The 21,206-nt window shown below is 42.1% G+C and overlaps 1 protein-coding gene across 1 annotated transcript in view; it reads left to right on the top strand.

Annotated features, from left to right (window-relative positions):
- Positions 1-21,206, top strand: part of pax7b (paired box 7b) — a 270,684-nt gene that overhangs the window by 144,688 nt on the left and 104,790 nt on the right. The window contains exon 2 of the mRNA XM_061256818.1: positions 19,462-19,622. The gene's annotated coding sequence lies outside the window, so the exon portion shown is untranslated. The remainder of the gene's footprint in view (positions 1-19,461; positions 19,623-21,206) is intronic.

Below are 21,206 nucleotides of genomic sequence, written 5' to 3' on the forward strand. Positions count from 1 at the left end.
GGATTCTATATAAGGAGCTATCAGAAAAGTTTCATGAAGGCTTTTTCGATGTATGCATCATAAAAGGTATGACTTGTAAGTCCTTACTCCTGTGTTATGTATGCTTATTAAATACATTTATCTTCAGATGTCTATAGTTGAACCTCTAAGACGGGGATGTCAAACTCCAGTCCTGGAGGGTCACAGGGTCTGCTGGTTTTTGGTGTGATGAACTGAAGTCTTTCATCGCTAAAGAGTCCATACACCTTGTTCTCAAGGCCTTACTTGGCTGCAGATTGAGTGGAAACCACAAATACCTGCAGACACTCACTGTGGCCTTCCAGGAGTGGAGTTTGACACCCCTGCTTTAAGATATGAGCACGTGGAATGAAGGTTGTTTGCAACCAAATTGTTGGACTGAAACTTAAGCGTAACTTCAAAATACATACACTAAAGAAAATAAATCCCTAAAGTGAGGTGGCCGTGCCTTAACTTGTAACCGTCCCGAATGAATGCGGCTGTTTTATTGCCGTGCCTTGAATGTGGAACTCTCTGGCCCTTCGTGAAAGGCCGTGAGTCAATGATTAATACCGTTTAGAGCCAGCAGATGGCGATAATGCACCACCAGTCTGTCTTTGGGAGGCTTGCCACTACAGTTTCTGCAGTCGCAGACGATGCAGGGGTGTTGTGTGTGCCTCTACACATAAAGGGAAAAATACCATACCTTGTCTCAAAATCGTATTATTTACATCAGAGCATAAACCACAGCATAGCACTGCATCTGAGGGTTTCAGAGAAGGGCAGATTAAAGCCCACAGCCATCTTGAGTTTGCATGAAACCACATATGAAATACTTGCGATGGCCTCAATGTGTTACACCTATGAGATATTTTGGTCCAGGGGGTTGGATCATGTGATATTATGAAAAAAAAAAAAAAAAAAAAGTTTTTTAAAAAATCAAGTCAACTCAAGTCAATGATGCATTTGGACTGGTATTAGGTTGCTGAGACACTGCTGAGGAAAGCTTTCCTTAAAAAAAGAAAAAGGTCCGTCTTCTTAATTTGCAGTGCATATGCAGGAAAATCGAAATTAGAGAAGTGACGAAAAATAATAGGACAAAATTTACACGATTGTTTATTTATGTTTCTCCACATGCTTTTTTTTTTCTATCACCGTTGCCATTCAAGTTGTTTTTCTGTGAATTTAAAATTTTTCAGTGTTCGAAAAAAAACAGAACCTCTTCTGATGCCCTCCTCGTAGACCGGTTCAGCATGGTTTAGCTGGATGGCCAGTTCAGACCAGCTCCCAGCTCAACTTGGTTTAGCTGGTTGACCAGTTCAGACCAGCTCCCGGCTCAACATGGTTTAGCTGGTTGACCAGTTCAGACCAGCTCCCGACTCAACATGGTTTAGCTGGTTGACCAGTTCAGACCAGCTCCCGGCTCAACATGGTTTAGCTGGATGGCCAGTTCAGACCAGCTCCCAGGTCAACATGGTTTGACCAGCTCAAGCTATTGTATGTTTTGAATAAGCCGGTAGCTGGTTGACAAGTTATCAAGCTGGTTCAGACAAGCTACCTGCACTAGCTAGTATCCAGCTCATACCCAGCGAGACTAGCTTTATGACCTGCTTGGCCATGCTGGTGGACCAGCTCGTACCTAGCTAGACTGACTTATGACCAGCTTGAAAAGCTAAATTTTCAAGCTGGCATACAGTAGCTGGATTTTACAGCAGGGCTTGCAATACAGTATGTTATTTGTAGTCTTAGTGCAGTTGTAACAGCTGTATACACTCAGTTTATTAGGTATTTATTAGAGTTATTTTTTTGACTTATTAAGTCTTCTGCTGCTGTAGCTTATCTACTTAGAGGTTTGATGTGTTGTGTGTTCAGAGATGCTCTTCTGAATACCACTGTTGTAATGTGTGGTTATTTACGTTACTGTCTCCTCTGACCTCTGACTAACTCTAGAGACTTGTATGTGAAAATTTCTGAGATACTCAAACCACCCTGTCTGGCACCAACAATCATTCCACGGTCAAAGTCACTTTGATCACATTTCTTCCCCATTCTGACATTTGATCTTAAAAAACAGCTGAACCCCTTGACACCATGTCCACATGCTTTTATGCATTCAGTTGCTGCCACATGATTGGCTGATTAAATATTTGCATTAGCAAGCTGGTGTACATGTCTACCTAGCTCAGTGTGTGCATACCTGGCACAGTACAGTCAAACATTAACTTATGCAATTCATATATAATACTAAGGCATTTTAAAATAATGGCCTCATTTAGGTAACATCCCTCCAAACAGACTCCTTTTCATAGGTCGGTGAGTTATCCTACAGTTTTATCCACATTAGCTTAAATATGTGAGCTAATATGCATCGGATGTATCTCTATTTTTATGGTGCTGCTCAATACATTTCATATGAAGTACCTTCATCAAGGGTGAAATGGTGGTGCCATTCCTGAGAGGAGGACATGAACCCTTTGAGCACATTCTCAGTTCCCACACCCTTACTTTATTTAGATTTATGTATTGAGTTAATATTTTCCTTGAATTGAAATGAAACGGAAAATGTAAGGCAGTCCAAAATAAGATTTGATATCATTCCTCTAAAAAAAAAAAATCACGTTTTCTAGTTTCGTTCTCGTCTTTTCCTGTACATGCACAGTAGACTATTATCTATGAATATTCTGATATTACCAAAGTCTTAGCGCTACAATAGGTCATTTCGGACTTCTAACAGTCAAGAGAGGAATAGCAGCAGCAAACACCTTCAAACCACAACACTGTTTATCCCTCCCCCTTCTCTGTAAACGCGTCGACGTTGAAACGCCATTGGCTGTGGCGATTAGAACCCATTTTCAACCAATGAGCTTGAATTATTATAGTTATACAGTGTTGTGGCACAGAGTGTCTGGCCGTCAACTGTATATTTTGAAACCCGAGTTTAAGGACTATAATCACAGGCAGAGGGCGAATCAACATGTCGGTGAGCCTTTTTCAACGATAGGAAGGGATTCACAATGGCCTTGTAACAATGTTTTAACACAAAAAAATCTTTATCTGAAATGAGAGCGGAAAAAGGATGATCATTCCAGGTGCAGGTAAATAAATGGACGTGTGTCAGGGCCAAGCGGTGTGGTAGCGCACGGAGGGGCGCGGCGGTGATTTCCGTAAACAGAAGTGTGAATAAAAGGTTAGCGTCCGTGAGGCGTGCCAGGCCTCCGCAGACATTTCGTCCTATCGGGCGCCGTGGATGTCTGTGAAGGAACATTGTGATTTCACAGACGCGGGCGTTTCTTTGTGCGCCAGGCATGTGGACGGCGGGGGGAGGCTGTGCCGAGCACCTCACTGCTGGACCTGAATGGCCCGCCTGTTCCTGGGGCCGGACGGGCCGCATGTAGCCCGGCTGATTGAAGTCTTCCTCAGATTTATGCCCTCATTAGAAACAATGGAACAAAGCACAAAGCTGCACAGGCCAGGGCCACGCCAAACCTTTTGCAAATTAGCCGACTTCCAAAGTCGCAACAAATTGTTTTGACATTCATCAGATTTAGATTTAAGTCAAGATTTGTTTTTATGTTAAGTGTTTGATGAGGACGTACCACTGTTGAGAGTTATTAGACACAAGCAAAAAGATCAAATGCCATGAACACAGCTAAATTGGTTCTTAACATTCACTGAAAAACAATGCAATCTGTAAGTCGCTCTGGATAAGTTTGCTGTACACCAAACATGAAAGTATGTACGTAATGTACAATCTGCTGGCTAAGGTCTGACCAAGGATGGCTTCCAACAAAGTTACACTGTTATTGGATACTCCTCATTTTTAACACTGTTAGTTCAGTTCATCGGGGGAACGACAGTTGAAACGTGAAGGCTCCTGAAATTGGGATTTAATGAAAGCTCATACCTTTGTTGAGTGTGAGATTTTGACACTTTCTCATGTCTGCATTTACACTAGCTTGTGTAGTGAGACTCTGTATTACTCCCTGATCCTTAGTATCGATTAAACTTTGCCCAGCCTAACCAAACTGGATAAATAGGGCCATCACACTTTCCGTGCATACCAGAAGACGCTCAGTTTCCAATTCACAATACGGCTCCCTTAAGAGTACTGTTATATTAAATGGAAATTACTTTAATAGGCTAATTGGTTAAACATTTCAGGCTCCATTTATATGTTTATGGTATAATGGCATGCATTTTATTTCCAGTATTGGCTTAATTAGCGTGATAAAAGTGTATTACATCACAGGGACTGATGTCCTGATTGTTTTGTTTTTTTAATACTAATTATGATTTAAGCTATCTGTGCCTCCTTTAGAGACTCATTGTTATAAATTGAGTGTGATAATTTAATGTAATTAGTGGAGTAGTGCTTCCTCTTCTACTGTGAGGATGGAATAGGAATAGTTTAATGTTCAGTTTTTATACTATTTTGATTTATTCGGGGGAATACTTTTTCTTGGCCTTCAGTATCCCCCTCGTCCATGTTAAAACGGTGCTTTAAAGTTCACGACGGAGATAAAGGTCTCAACCATGGCTTCTTGTCGAAATTATGACATGTCATGAATGATTTCCTCGCCTGTGATGTTGTGTTATAACGCGACACATGATGGCTTCTAAGTGGAATATCTGTATTAATAGTTCTGGAGGAAGCGCTCCACAATGCATCAAAAATAATCTTAATAATTTTCAGAAACAACTGGAAAAGTCCTTCCCCTCGTTTAATTAATTTGGACATTTTGCATCGGAAAAACCCTTTCATTGTTGAACCTAATAATATGAAATCTTTTTTTTAACGTAAAATAAAATTAGATTATTTAGTGTGGGAGACCGTAATAGTTTCAATACTGGGGCCTGCCAAGAGGGCAAACGTGGTCTGCTGAAGAGCACTAAAAGTATGAGAGTTCAAGTCTACGCATTTAATCCTACAATATCAACATTGTGCCAAGAAAAGACTGGAAATGTTATTCAACCAAACAACGTCATTATCACGCTGACCGGTTTTGTGTGAAAAATCTGCAAATGAATAGACACTTCAGATGATTACATAGCAAACAAAATGCATCTTGCATGGCAAATCTGCACTGCGCCGTCAACAAAATGCGCACATTGATCTCGGAGGTGGTTGCACCCCGCATGAAGGTCCCATGCTCTTTCGGACTCCGAGACGAACCGTTCCAGCAATAAACATCTGTGGAAAAACAAGTCGGCGATGATCGGATGACCTGATAAAGTGCCAGTAACGAGCAGAAAATGCCCAGCAGAAATAATTGGGCATGTTTACAAGACCAGTGTGTGAAACGTGGGAGCTCGTGTTGTTTGTACAGTTTATTCTTTATGTGCCTGACCCTGGCCCCTCCCCCACAGGGCACGTCTTCTGCATGAGTGTCAAAGTACGGCATCTACTGCAGTCTTTTAAACAATAAAAAGGATAGATTGGATATCTTTGGAGTTGACTCTTAAATGTTTAAAAGTCAGTATTACATAGGCACATTTATAATAATAATAATAATATTAATAATATTATTGTTTTTATTATTATTATTATTATTATTATTATTATTATTATTTTTATTATTATTATTATTATAAATGTGCCTATGTAATACTGACTTTTAAACATTTAAGAGTCAACTCCAAAGATATCCAATCTTTATTTCTGTAATTATAATATATATTCATTACTTGTTGTTGATATTATTATTATTATTATATTATTATTATTATTATTATTATTATTATTATTATTATTATTATTATTATTAGCACTAGTAGTAGCAGTAATAGTAATAGTACAATTATTAACATTCTTTTCGTCTGTACTGAATGAAATCTCATCAAAAGTACAAAAAAAAAGGACGTAGGACGTTAGGACAAGATTCAGAACAACTTCCACCAGACTATTTCTTCCTACTTAAAACACGGTCCTTGTTTTCACCTACAACATAAAGCTATGACTTCTGTATTGCTTATTGAGTTATATTCGTAACCATAACCATACTCTCGTTACACTAGACTCGTTACACTAGGTAAGACGGATAGTGTAATGCGTAGGTATATTTTTATTCTGCACTTTGTGTCAGGTTTCACCAAATGACTAATATTTAAATCATAACTAACCTGTAAATTAATGTTGAAGAGGAACTGTATCCTGATGCTCCATGTTATGTTAATATGTTTTGAATGTTTAATACTGTTGGAGTAGATGGATGAAGCTCAGTCTTTTGGCTGTGAAGGTGAACGGGCCCTTTAGAGTCCTTGTGGGGATTTTGTTGTGATTAATAATAATAATAATAATAATAATAAGAATAGAATATACTTTCAGCATGCAGGGAATTGAGGACTACATATGTACATTAAAGCTGTTTCATAACAGTGATGCAGTTGTGTTTTATAACAACACTTTGTTTTTATTCCTGTGTCCTATGTTAAACAAATTGGCAAACCTATTTCTGAGAGTGGCAATATATATATTTTTTTTAGAAAGTAATATGTTTTCATCTGAACTTTCTTCATGAAATATCCTTTTCATAATTCCAATTTTTTTTTATATGTTGGCCGAATGGTGAAAAAAAAAAAACCCTATCATGACTCACTTCCCAAACGTTTGCCGATGCGGGCTTAAACAATGACGGGGGAGCATCCCTGCTCACTTTCAATTTGATTATCTGTACTGCTAATATTTGTGTTTCACTCTTTCACTGAGGCTTCCGCAGCGGGAATGAAGTGTGGGCAATGTGGCGGAGCATTCTGATTGGACTCATGGAAAGGCCAGGGTTCCAGTTTAAAAGCTGTTGATAACATTCGATAATTAGGAGAATAAGAGGGAATGAAATCAATGTTTAAGCTTGCCAGCACATTCGCGTTTCCAGATACTCTGCTGGAGCGCGACACTTGTTTTCCAAATTAAAGGTGCTTTTGTGACATATTTCAAGCCTGATTTCGGTGCATGAAGAAATGACCGCTGTTCGTATTCTCCAGTCGACACACACGGAATGGTTTCCCCCCCCCCCCTCTGAGAACAAAGTCTGAAAAGACTGGAAAATCTGCTGTATAATGGCACGGATGTGACGCCATTGCCAAACAATTAATGCCGTGTGATTATGATGTTATAATTTTCATCGGCTGCCTATGAAAGCTACGAGTGTGCATGCGCAGTTGGGAGTACGTTTTCATTCAGAATTTACCAGGATGTAAATATATATTTCTGAAAATGCTGTTTACATTGCATGCGTTTATCATAACTCCCCATTAATAATCACCATTTACAAGCCAAGTCAATAGATATAATGAATTGCTTGGAAATTATTATGTTTAGATTAAGTAGCCAGTATATACTCACAGAGCACTTTATTAGGTATTTATTAGACTTATTTTTTAGACTTCTACTGCTGTAGCCCATGACAACTCTCATTAACAAGGTGTTTCTGTCTGCAGAACTGCTGCTCACTGGATTTTATGGCGGGTTTTATGCACCATTCTGCTAAATCGAAAGACCTAGTGTGCATGAAAATCCCAGGAGATCAGTCGTTTCTGAGATACTCAAACCACCCTGTCTGCCACCAACAATCATTCCAAGGTCAAAGTCACTTAGATCGAATTTCTTCTCATTCTGATGGTCCATGTGAACATTAACTGAAGCTCCTGACCTGTATCTACATGACTGTATGGATTGCACTGCTTCCAGACAACTGGATGATTAGATAATTGCATTTATAAGTATGTGTAATAAAGTACAAATATTCTTAATAAAGTGTGAGTGTATATATACTCAAGTGTTACCATATATACAGCAACTGTTTCCAGTAATAAGTCCCTTTGCCAATTCCAAGAGTAGCTCATTTTATCTACCTCCACCCTCATGTTCTGCTGCACTCCTGGAAGAACATTTCTGCCACACCTGCAGAACCCCTACAGGTGCCTCCAGGAACCCTGTTTAAGGTTCTCTGAGGAACCTTTTGGAAAGGTTCCCTGAATAATTTTTCAGGGGTTGAAAGGTGCCTTGAGGAATGTCCCATAGTAATAATAATAATAATAATAATAATCATCATAATAATAATCATAATCATAATAATAAAATAATTGCTAGTTTAGAATCTATAAAACTAATATGAGAACATACCAATAAACACTGTATATAGCCCATGACAAAGAATTCAATGTTTGGAATACATTCCCGAGATGGAGACATCTCAACTTAATTTAAGAAGGTTCTTCAAGCAACGCTCAGATGCTTAGGAGAGCCCTTTTTAAAGAGGGGATCATTTTTGAACTTACAAAGGTTCAAATATGAACTGGTGACAGAGGAAGGGCTCTAAAATTAACTTAAAAGTTCATTAAGGAACCTATAGGGTTCTTTTTTGAACCTTTAATTTTTTTTAAGTGAGGCAGAACTCAACCTGTCTTCTGTCAATTAAGTTATTATTTTAAAACTAAATGCTAAGTCGTATCAATCCCGAACTACTGAGCTCATTTAGGCTGGGACGATAGCGGAGCCTTAACCTCGTCGAGACCTCAGTTGCCCTCGGATACTCTTCGGATTTTCCGTGCATGAGGTTGCACAGGAACAAAAAAATAAAAAAATGGAGCGTTTTGGGAGGAACATATGGCCGATCAAATGATCCACTCTTCATGGGCCGGTCTCGTAGATCGATTTAGTGAAACGAATCGGTATTGCATCTTAAATTGGGAGGGGGGGGGGGGAGCTGTACTTTCATCTGCATTAAACAGACCTCTTTCTTTCCGACTGTTTGAAAGGGAGCCGGTCTAACTGATTATGGGGGAAAAACAGTCACTCCATCACATGCTGCCGGGCCCTGAACAGAGGCCTTGTTAGGAAGGCAACAGGGACACATTAACCTGTCTGTTGCCAGAGAGCCCAGTGCGGCCCCGTGAAGCCATTTCTGTGGCTTCCGTGTAAATGTCAAGCGAACATTTTTAGTTTGAATTTGAATTTGAATTTATTTTTATTTGTTTATAATGTCGTGGACAGTCCCCATTAATTAACTGTAAACAGTAAATGGAGCAGCTTTAGCCTACATGACTAATTTCCAGCTGTAGTCCCCGGCCAGTTGACAATAGGCTCCCTAAAATACATTAGTTAAAAAAATAATAAAATTACAGTTGCAGCAAGCACAAACAAATGGAGCAAGACATACAAACATATCAAGCACAATTGGAGTTAGTTGCGCATTAAGAAATGTGTACTCCAATAAAAAAGATTTGCAAAGATTTTTGCCCTCTCAGTTTAAACACCAAAACAGTTTAAGGTTGTACCCTTTTTATTCTGTAACTATTAGTAATTGTAATTATTCAAAATGGTTTAAAAGCTTGTAGTTGCTCATAATCCAAAATGGTTTGCAGGGTAATGTAAACCCATTTTCAATCATTTTGAAATAACTTCATTTTTAACGCAGTTAGTTGGATGGAGATTTTGTTGCCTTTGATTTGACTGCATTATTAAATGTAGCTGTGTTGTGAGTAATGAGTCCTATGCATTATCTCTTTATTGTGTTCCATGAATTGTGTTGTCTGGGTTTATTTTGTGTTACCATGGTAAATTCCTTGCACATCAAGTGCTTGCATAAGTTTTAACTTAATTGGTCTGACAGTGTGAAATTAAATTGTAATATAGTAAGTTCAACTGTATTCTGCATATTGTTCTCTAAGTGAAAGGACATCTCAACCATATTTCTTAAAGGTAATTTAATTAAGAAAATATTCATGTTTTTCCCATTGGATTTGCTTTATATTACCATGATTTCAATGGAATTAATGTAAGAACCGAATTAAAATTATTACAATTGTAGGAAAATATGCTCAATATGTGTTTTTCTTCAATAATTTAAAAAATATGTTTACGACTGTATATATGATGAAACGTTTGGGGAAAATGCAACTTTGATTGAAATGCGGTTTGAATGTTATTTGTGTGGAATGATTTTCTGGCATTTTCTCTATTTAACAGGAAATGGAGAAAAGGTATCTGCTCTGGATTTTTCTTCCTTATATTGTGAGCAGCAACAACCTTGGGTGTCATGCCCAGCTGTGGCTTGTAGAAAGTTAGTGAGTGGTTGGAGTGGCATTGCTTCTTACTTGGGTGTGTGGTTGCAGTGACATTGCTTCTTTGCTCTGTGCTGTGTGGTTGGGGTGATGTTGCTTCTTGCTCTGTGGTGTGTGGTTGGGGTGATGTTGCTTCTTGCTCTGTGGTGCATAGCTTGGGTGACACTGCTTCTCTCAGTGGTGTGTGATTGGGTGACATAGCTTCTTGCTCTATGGTGTGTGATTGGGTGACATAGCTTCTTGCTCTATGGTGTGTGGTCGGGGTGACGTTGCTTCTTGCTCTGTGGTGTGCGGTTGGAGGGACATTGTTTCTTATTCTGGGGTGTGCAGTTTGGACGACTGCTGAAGACATGACTGATCTCTCGGGAGGTGCCTCTGACGGAACCTCTGACCCTAAGGCGTTCTTACTTTGGTAAATTAACTTTACTTTGATCTGGGGTGGATCTTCTTAAGCTCTTAAGTGCCACGTCTGTGTGTCAATCTAAAGGGGCTTCCCACCCCCACCCCCCCCCCCCCCCCCCCCACCCCCACAGTGTAGCACACGGAACATGCACATATTTCAGATGTTTCCCAGCTTCAAGCTCAGGTAGGCCAAGCACGTGATGCTGTAATGTCAGTTTGCTCTCAGGAAAAAAGAGACACTGTGGGAGCGGAGACCTAATTTACTCGTTCCTGCCCTGCTTCTGTGACGATGCGTTTTGTGTTCCACGTGAAATAGCAACGTATCGATGGCGTGAGTGGAAAATAAGTGGGGGGGGGGGGGGGATGAGAAATGGCAGGCAGTTTGGAGACGCGTGGCAAGGGACTAGAGAATGCCGCATTCCTGAGATGTTTGGCTGAAGCATTCAGCAGGTCCCCAGCACAGGGACATGTGTGGAGCCTCTTGTGCAGGGGTGCACCACACGGGCCAATCCATTTCGGGATTTTGTGCCAACTTCAGCTCTTAAGTATTTAATTAGTTCAATCATATCTTGATCTGACACCTGTAATTAGCACCGGCTACAGACTGCAAATGTGTCCTGGAGACTTTACTGTGCTCAAGTGCAGAAGTGAACCAGCATAGTTTGTAGAAGTTGCCAGAAAACTAAGACTTAACTCAGATAACTGGTTGGATAACCAGCGTGCAGACCAACCAGAGTTCTGCACCCCTGCTCTTGGGTCTTTCAGCGGACTTGGTCCCTGGCTATGGGTTTGCAGTTTGTTGTACATCCCTCTGGATAAGAGTGTCTGCCAAATGCCGATAATGAAATGTAATGTAATGTAACGTAGATCTGGCTTTGGCCTACACCCTAACGCTGCAGGGAGAGGTGTTTGCCCAGCATGACCTTCTCCTTAGGGTCCTGACCTCCACACACTCCTGTTAGCCCACTTTTATGTGACCTGCTCTATCAAAATCAGTTGCATTGACCGCAAAAAATATTTTGGGTTTTAGGAACTTTACATTACATTACGTTACGTTATTGGCATTTGGCAGACACTCTTATCCAGAGTGCCGTACAGTTGATTAGACTAAGCAGGAGACAATCCTCCCCTGGAGCAATGCAGGGTTAAGGGTCTTGCTCAAGGGCCCAACGGCTGTGCGGATCATATTGTGGCTACATCGGGATTAGAACCATCGACCTTGCGTCTCCCAGTCATTTACCTTAAACACTGTGCTAGACGCCGTCCTATAGGAACTATAATGAAATGTAAGCTTTCTAACGATACCAAGGTTATCTCTCTACTCCAGATATCAGGGGAGTTGTGTCCCGTTTCAATTTGACTGCCGCCAAACCATGTTTTTGAGGAAAAAACGGCTTCAAAGTTTGTGAGGTTGGGAGACTACCGATGCTAGGCTAACAAAACTCCGGGGCTATACGTTGTCATCTTATGTATAAACCCTTCAAAACTATATATTTTTTCTCTGAGCATTTACTCTTGACATTTAGACATACAGACCATGAAAGCAAATACATTGACATGTCGCCACAAATGCAGCTGAAGTGGTCCCGGTGTCTGACCTCCTTCAAGCGCAGACTGAAGACTCATCTCTTCAGGCTACACCTTTCCCTCCCTAACTCACCACCATGATTAGCCTTAGACTGTAATGGCACTTATGTATAGATTGTATAGATATTGTTACTTGTATAGATATTGTTGTTTTGTACTGGCTGTTGTATTGTTGTATTCAGCATATTCTAGCTGCCAATTGTGGTATGCTAGTTTGGAAGTCGATTGTACTCTTCAAGGGTTCTGATTATCTGTATGTTTACACTAGGACTCGGAACTGTATTGTCCTCTCAGGTCCTCTTAGCACTCATACTTGTGTTTGATTTGCACTTCATTGTACGTCGCTCTGGATAAGAGCGTCTGCTAAATGCCATGTAATGTAATGTAATGTAATGTAGTGTAATGTAATGTAATGTAATGTAGTAATGTTTGTGACTGGCGAACGGTGACACGCTGGCTAGTCTCAATGCACAACTCCGGTGTTACTTTCACTTTGACGTCTTGTGTTTAACAGCTTAAGCTGTATGTTTACTCTGAATTGGCCATTGAGACATGCAGTGTATGAAAACCAAAATATTGTTCTCCAAAATTAAGATAAAAGCCTAAGACATGTAACATTTTTACATAAACATCGATTTTTGTGAAATTGTCCGTCGCAATTTACGCCTGAATGTGATAGAACGGGTCGCATATTGTGTGGAGATGAGAGGGATGCCGCTGGTTGGAACTGGCTGAGAGAACCCAGGGTAGAGACGTGTGGTGTGAACGGCCCCAGGACATAGGAGGAAAATAGTCCAAAGGTTTTAGTCCAAATCTGTGACCACGTGCTAGCACATAACCTGGGCTCCCATACGTCACACTGATCCACAGAGCACAATGGTAACCGCTACTAATGGGGGTGTGATGAGGATGCCGGTTAGTCATCCGTCAGTGTACAGCTCTTTCCGTTACCCTCAAACAACCAGGCAATTCACCAATGTGAATCACCTTCTGACATCGCTGAATGTGTTACTCGTGTGAAAAATGTTTGTAGCCCTTGTTGAAAACACACACTTAACACACCACCATTTCTTTCAATAAATTTGATTTAATTTTCTTTTGTTTTCTGCACGCAAACATGTGCTGTACCCTATTGGTGCATAAAATCGTAGCCCTAGGCAGCACTATATAATTAATTTTTTGCTCAGTAAAAGTACTTATTTGTACCCAAAGAGAACATTACTGTACATTCGAGGGTATATTTTGGAAATTTGATCCTTGAAGAACAAAAATGTACCTCCACTGTCACTTTATTTGAGAGAGTGCAGTGAAGGGTTAAAGAGCCCTGCTCTGTGCTGTGCTGGTGGAATGCCCTCATCCCCCATATGTCCTCCTGCTTAAACTACCATGCAGCCAAAGTCCTTGGGCACAATTACCTTAATACTTATTTATTAATGGATTGCAAGGGTTGTCAAACTCAAGTTTGTTGTCAACTAGCGCAATCTGGGAATTGATATGTCCAGTTGTTTATTTAAAAAAATAATAATAAATAAAAAAACCCTCAAAAACGCTTCAGTAAGAGTAAAGGCTCCAAACAGCCCCATCGCTAGTCGCGGTGACATTCAGTTTATACTTCGTAAATTAAATATATTTAAAATTAAAAGACGACCATAGACAATGTTGGGCGACGTTAGTACGTTCACGAACATTATGCGATTCCAGTCGAGCGACGGAGTATAAACCAGCCTTTATGGTTCGGCAGGATTATACACCGAACATTTAATTAGTCGGTTTTTCCGAGGCGCTGAATGAAAAGAACTGATCAGTCGGAGTTGGGCCCCTTCTCACCGTGTTTGACAATCCGCCACAGCTCGCCGCTGAACTCCACCCCTGTTCCCGGCAATGCAGAGGACATTTCCCGCACAGAAAAAAAGGGAGAATCTTAAAAACACGTTAACGTAGTGCGCCAGCGCATGCTGAAGTTGTATGTATCGGTTTGTGTTATTCAAACACAGTGTGAGGGCTTTCACACGGAGACTGCCTGTGCTACTTTCACCCTCTTTGTTGGAGAATTCGAGTTCATTTGAGTTCTCTGAATGTTTTGTCTATGTTTTATGTGAGTCTCGGGTCAGGTAGGCTACTCTGCTCTGTTTCATGTACTGTGGATGGGCGTTTGTGATGACTTCTGTGGGATTAACTTGATGTGTTTGTCATTCTTTGTTTTAATATTTGTTGCCATCAACAACAGGTGAAAATTAGCCTGGTGGCTAAATCTGGCCTGTTTACATTTGATTTAAAATGTTCATTAATATGCTCTGTTCATGTTTTAAAATAAAAAACAAAATAAAATAAAAATAAAAATACAAAAATGTCTTGAAGCGGTGTCAAATTTTTATGAGATAACTGCAATGATACTGAGGCCATTGGTAGGTGGCTTCATGGCACTTTCCCACATCTCACACAAAAGTTTTAATTTCTTAGATGTTTTTTATTTTCTTTATGTGACACCCCCCCAACACATGCACACATATATAAACATTTACCCCCGTACACACACACACACACTGACCCACATGCACAGTCCCATACACATACACCCACGCACACACACACACACACACACACATACACACACAGGGTTATTCAAACTCTTTAACCCCCCCCCATTCCCACATTAATGTGGACGACGGATCCCAGATAAATAACGGCCGGCTAATAATGCTAATGAAATGTGCATTACCATTGCGCTAATATCACCGCGGCGCTAACGGCCCTGTGCGCTGTTAAATATACAACATCCGTCTCCCGATCAATTCCAGTGGGACGGAAGGGTTAAACGCTGGGTGTGTAATGGTTTTGCCGTATAAAAGAGAAATCCCTTATTTTCTGCCTCTTAGTGTTTAACTGAGGAGGACAGGTGATGCCTGCAGTCATGTGATAATGGTTTTGGCAGCTCAGGCTGTGACAGCTCCCCTTTGTAGTGGGAATAAAAGATGTTTTGCTCCCCCACCATCCACGCCTGGGCCGGCGTGGCTTCTCTGCGAAAACCGCGTAACCGCCCGCCCCCCCCCCCCCCCCCGCCTCCCGCCTCCCGCACCCCCGCACCCCCGCAATCGTTGGACAGCACCGGGGGATTCTGTCTGAGGCTCCTCAGGTGAAGATCAGCGAGCGCCGGGCGCCGACGCCGGGGTGCAGCTCCTGCCGACTGTGACTTTGCCAAGTGTGCTGCTGTGTGTGTGTGTGTGTGTGTGTGTGCGTGCATGTGTGTGTGTGTGTGTGTGTGTGTGAGTGTGTGTGTGTGTGCGTGCGTGTGTGTGTGCGTGCGTGCGTGTGAGAGTGTGTGTGGTTGTGCGTGCGTGCGTGTGTGTGTGTGTGTGGTTGTGCGTGCGTGCGTGTGTGTGTGTGTGTGTGTGTGCGTGCGTGCGTGTGAGAGTGTGCGTGTGTGTGCGTGTGAGAGTGTGTGTGTGTGTGCGTGCGTGTGTGTGTGCCTGCGTGCGTGTGAGAGTGTGTGTGTGCGTGCGTGTGAGAGTGTGTGTGTGTGCGCCGGGTGTGCATGCGTGCGTGTGTGTGAGTGTGTGCGTGTGCGAGTGCGAGTATGTGTGTGTGTGAGTGTGTGTGTGTATTTGTGTGAGTGTGCATGCGTGCGTGTGTGTGTGCGCCGTGCGTGCGAGTGTGTATTTGTGTGAGTGTGTGTGTGCATGCGTGCGTGCGTGTGTGTGTGCGCCGTGCGAGTGTGTGTGTATTTGTGTGAGTGTGTGTGCATGCGTGCGTGCGTGTGTGTGTGCGCCGTGCGTGCGTGTGTGCGAGTGTGTGTGTGCATGTGTGTGTGGGGCTAAACCACTAAGCGGCTCCTCTGCCTTCCTCCCCGCTGCTCCTTCGTCTTCTGGAACCCGATGCCGTTCGTGGGGGCCGTTCGCCGGGATCTCTGAGACGGAAATCGAGTGCAACACCTGTGCCCAGACTTCAGCTCCTGACTCCTGTCCAACTAGACTGCGTTTTGTCATTCATGTCATTCATGTTTTGTTTTTTTTTTGTTTTTTTGTTCCCAAAATCATTGTGTGTGAATGTGAATTTTAATGATTTGGGAAAATGACCAAAAAAAATATATATATCAAGTAGTTGATTCAATGAATGTCCTTGTTGTCATCACTGAAGGACAGAGCTTCTGACAGAGTGCCTTGTGAATGGAATGGGTAATATGTAAAAACGGCAAAACAAAAGTATTTTTTCCCACAGCGAGTGGTCACTATGTGGAATAGCTTGCCAGTGCATGTAGTGGAGGGAGCGGGTACACTCGGGGATAGGAAAAGGCGAGCATTGCTGGGCCGAATGGCCTGTTCTCGCCTTTGCCTCATGTCATGTTGTGTTATGATACGATGTAAATCCTTTTCCTCACGGCAGAAGACAGGGCGCGTTGCTGACTGACTGAGTCTTGAGTATAGTTTGGCTGCCATGTTGAAAAGCAGGGGCGCAGGGGATCAGTGTTACAGCGTCAGCCTCTCTCCACAGGACTTGTCTGGGAGAGGAGGCTCTTTTACGTCTCTCCCATTCCTTCCCCTCCTCGTCCGTGATAAATGGTGACAAGTTGTCATTACCACCCCCGTGATTTAACACACCTAAACGCTTCCAGCTGGGAGCCGCTAAATATGTCATGCCGTCTGGCCCGGTCCAGCATGGTGGGTTTCTCCAGTGATTCTTATGCACCTGCTGTCCCCTAGATCTTCCCTCTCCTGGCCCCATAACCTTCCTGTCCGCCCGAACCTGGTCACGTGCTCCCCCTTCCGCTGTGCCCGTCCAGCCAATCAGGGGCCTCCTCGCTGAAGGCGGGTAGGCTGCTCAGTGGTCTAACAGAGCGGCACAATGCGCCACAGCTGCTCGACTGAGACCGGTTGCGAGTGACTTCAAGCCGCTCCGTGGTCATTAACAGTTGGCGCAGACCGATGGGCCTTCGTGTATTACAGCGTAAACATCTTAACAGCTTTACGACGCAGGAATGTGATGGACCGGAGGTTTTTGTTTTGTGGTCGTTAAACAACTGTACTTTTTTTTCTTTCTTTCTTCATTTCTCTATTTTGCCTAGTGGTTAAGAAAATTGTCCCACTGAGACCACTATATTTTGGTGGAGCACACACAGAGACACACCCCGCCTCTCTCCCCAATCACAAGAAGATTTAAATGCGCGCGTCTCTTTCCCAGACGAAATAAAGTGTAATGCAAAGTAAGCACCAACTCGTGTGTCTTACTGGAGATTTTATACGGGCTCTTTCGGCATCCTGATAAAATAATTCCCATAAGGAAGCAATAACACATTCACGTAATTCTGAGCAGATGTGAACATGCTTCAGCGAGTTAACAAGATTCTGCTGGGCGTGCTGTCAGCATCACCCAAAGAGACGGCTATCTTATGGAAGCAAAATGGTGCCGGCAGGGTTTGACTTCACGCAAAGATAAGACTAGCTGCTTTCCCGTGCAGTATGTATTCCGGTTCATGCTTTGGGCCAATTTCCATTAATCTTTTGGACAGAATGAACTTAAACATAATAATAATAATAATAATAATAATAATAATAATAATAATAATAATAATTAAAGGGGTTGTTAAAATGGTATTTGAATTAACTCGTATATTCAGTCGGCCTCCACCGGAAAACATTTATGACTTTCACAAAGCGTCGATTTTTCACAAAAGGCAGCATAACCTCATCATAAAACGATCACTGTAATATATAAAAGTTGATAACCACTATTCTTTATTGGGAAAGTTCCTGACACTGTAGGCCTACCTATATATTACTGCGCATCTCCAAAAAAACTACCTATCACGTTCATCATCCAAATGCCATTTCCTCTTGTCATAATGTGTGGTGGTAGCATACAAGGCTAGCTACATACGCCGTAAGCAAGTCTTGGACGCTGCAGCACGTTTTTGTTCTTGATATTGATACCATATACCTATGCGCAATACAATGAGCAGACACGCACACATTGTTCCTGAGGGTGGGCTGGACATTTTAGTCGCTGTTGCTTTTTATTTTTATGAGCAGACTATAGCCTGTGTTGTTTTGTTATTACCGTAGTTGAAACAAGGTGTCATAGCAAAGCTATTGCTCATTTATACGTTTACGTCCCTTCCTTGGAATTGAATAACCATTCACAAGAAAATGCCATGTTTTGACTCGCGGGTGGGCTACATAAACAGAGTCAAGCATGCGTACATTCAATAAAGTTTGATTCTCTCGTAGGCTAATTGAGAACGTGGGCCGTGGACGGGCTAATCCAGGTTTTGTGCACAAGAATTCAATTTCGTTAAGGTCAGTTAGCAATGGCGAAGCAATGTGTGCTGTCAGACGTTGAGTACGTGTTAAACTAACGAAAACCCAAAAGACGAACTCTCGCGCCTAAGCGCATGCATTTGTTTGAAAATAATAATAATAATAATGGTGTGGAACAAAGCTATTAGTTTTAAAAAACGGTGTATAGTTATAGTTTCTATGTATACGGATGTATACTCGATACCTTAAGTGCTTAAAGGGGCCAGAATTGTCTATGGCAGGCTGCATGTTGCTCTCATCCAGGCCTTTAGTTGGATAGCTCTGATAGTAGGCTGTTCTAGTTGTAGTGGCTGCAGAGATGTAACTTATTTGTATTACTTAATAAACAATGTTAAAAAATAAACACAATTACCACTAACATTCCTCCTGTTTCCTGTGGTCAAAGGAAATCCTGTCACAGTCATGCATGAAACCATGCTCTGCATTGGATTTGTTGAAGGAGCGGATGCAGGTTGTTGTTATAGGTTGATTGAAAGATTAATGATATGATCTTCATACGTTGTCTGAAAAATAAGGTGCCTTTGGAAGCTACAGAATGGATGAGATGGAGCAAAAAAAAATAAAAAAAATCTTTTCAGCACAAACTTGTTTTTCATCTGATGTTCACAGCTGATGTGCAGATCCCATTACCCTGATATCTCAGTGCCTCTCAGGCTCATCTGTGCTGATCTGTCTCGTGTGTTTCTGAATTTTATACAGGTCCCTGTTCCCCCTGTCCCATTTTAACACTGTCAACTCCCTCTATATCTCTCGGTACTCATGGGGTTCTTAGATCAGTGGATAACTGTTGTGGGATCTTTGTCCCAGAGATAGTCTTAATCCGCTGCGTGTCAGACTTTGACAGCGAGCACTGGATTTTCCTTCAGAAAATGAAGACTTGAGATTCAGTTATGGAACTTGAGTGTTTAGGATAACTGCATTCCAAACTTTCAGCCCTCAAGTTTGCGGAACAGTGTTTTCCTAGATTTTGACCGTAATTGTTGTGGACACCATTTTACTGGCTCTGATCTTTCAACAGATCTCTGACCACCTGCGAGGGCAAAAAGGCAAAAGGTTGACCTGCTAATCGGGGTCTTTCTTCCTCTCCCGGTCCACTTCACAGGCGAGACCGTTGAGCAGTCGGTCTCGCCGGCCTGCATCGGTGTCAGGAAACGCAGGGACGGATATGAGGCTTCTGTTTCTGACCCCGCTGGGGAGACGGCTGATGTCTGGAGCGTCAAGGCCACCCGACGCTAACAATCCAAAACCGTTCTTCCCCCTCAGGTACGTGATGCGCGCACACGTGTAGACACGCATGCGCGTACACACGCACACCAGCACGCACACGTCTCTTGTAATAAGGGTCAAGCCAGGGAATGCCATTATCGGACCCCCAAGTATGTATTTTTAGGCGGTGAAAGCATATCGTGACATACTGACATACTGACTGCAACACAGCACCGCGCATTTCCTCTATACAGGGGCATATAGTTACATGTGACATGGAATATGATTGCTTTATATGAGTTAGACAGGTACATCTAACAGGCAGTAAGAGAGCTTCACCCATCGTGCGAAGCCTGCCTGAGAACAGTTCTATTTTCCCAAGACAGGTGATTACTGCTGCCTTGTTTTTTGGGCCTTTCCATGACTCTAAAATAAACCTTCACCACTACTTGCCTATCACGATTCTTGTATGAATGTTTAAAACATTTTTTCTTCCATTCGTTTTCAAAAATAACATGACAATTCCTATGGAGAAAAACTGATTTAAGCAGTGCACTGTTTCATTTAACTGAGAGGTGTTTTTTTTTTATAAAACTGTATTGTACAGCACTTTGAGTGTGGGAGAAGCACTTCACAAATAAAATTAATTATTATTATTGTTATGACTATTATGGAGCTAGAACTGAGTTGTCAACATTACCTGAAGTATTCCTCTTCCGGTTTCATTAATCAATAGGATCGGTGAAGAATGGATGTTTCCTCTGTGTTGTTACGTTTAATAAAGCCTTAATAAACTATAAAAACTAAGAGCTAGTACAGTGTGGAGAGGGAACTGAGCCGAAGCAGTTGGTCAAATTCAGAGCTTGATTGGTTCCGTTACCTTGGAACCTTGGTCTTTAGATCTGTTTGCTAACTTTGTCTTTGTTGTGTTTTGTTGGTGTTGAATGCCACAGTTTTGCTGTGACTGGCACCTCCACTCTTCTTGTTCTTCCCGGTGCTGAATCTTTGACTCTGTTTGCGCAGTAGCATTCTCAGCTCTGGCTAGCATCACTGGAGACGAACTGCTTCGCGCGGCCTCGCTCAGTGCTGTAGTCCTCTCCGTCGTGTGCTAGCCATGTTGCCCACCGTGCAGACAACCAGAGCTTTGGTCTCTTTGAGTGTGAATTGTTCCCTGTCTTTATTCCAGTCTAAAGACGAACATGTGTACAAAGCTTAAATGCCTTACACCAAAACTCTCCTCTCTTTGTCGGTTTTAATATAAAGTGACAGCTAAATATCCACAGGGTGTTGCCGTGATTTTAAAGGGTGATAAGGTGTTGTGAAGAGAGGCGGCAGTTTTAGTTGTGCACACCATTCAGCCAGGAGCAGAGAAAAATCTTTTGTTAATTACCATGCCTCGAATAATGAGAGGCTATTTAGAAAAGCGTTTGAAGAATGTGTCTCAGATGGAGATAAGATTGGCTACGTTACAAAAAGAGAAAGTGGCTTCTGCCAAAGTCTTCAGAAGTTGAAAAGGAAACCCAGCAAGTTGCGGGGCCGACAGGTGATGTGTGTGTTCTTTATGAAAACTAGCAGGCTGAAAGCTGTGCTGTCAAATGCAACATTTTCTCTCCCCTGCGTTCGCAATCATGTGATATCAGT

The sequence above is a fragment of the Conger conger genome, chromosome 10 (genome assembly GCF_963514075.1).
Source record: "Conger conger chromosome 10, fConCon1.1, whole genome shotgun sequence".
NCBI lineage: Eukaryota > Metazoa > Chordata > Actinopteri > Anguilliformes > Congridae > Conger > Conger conger.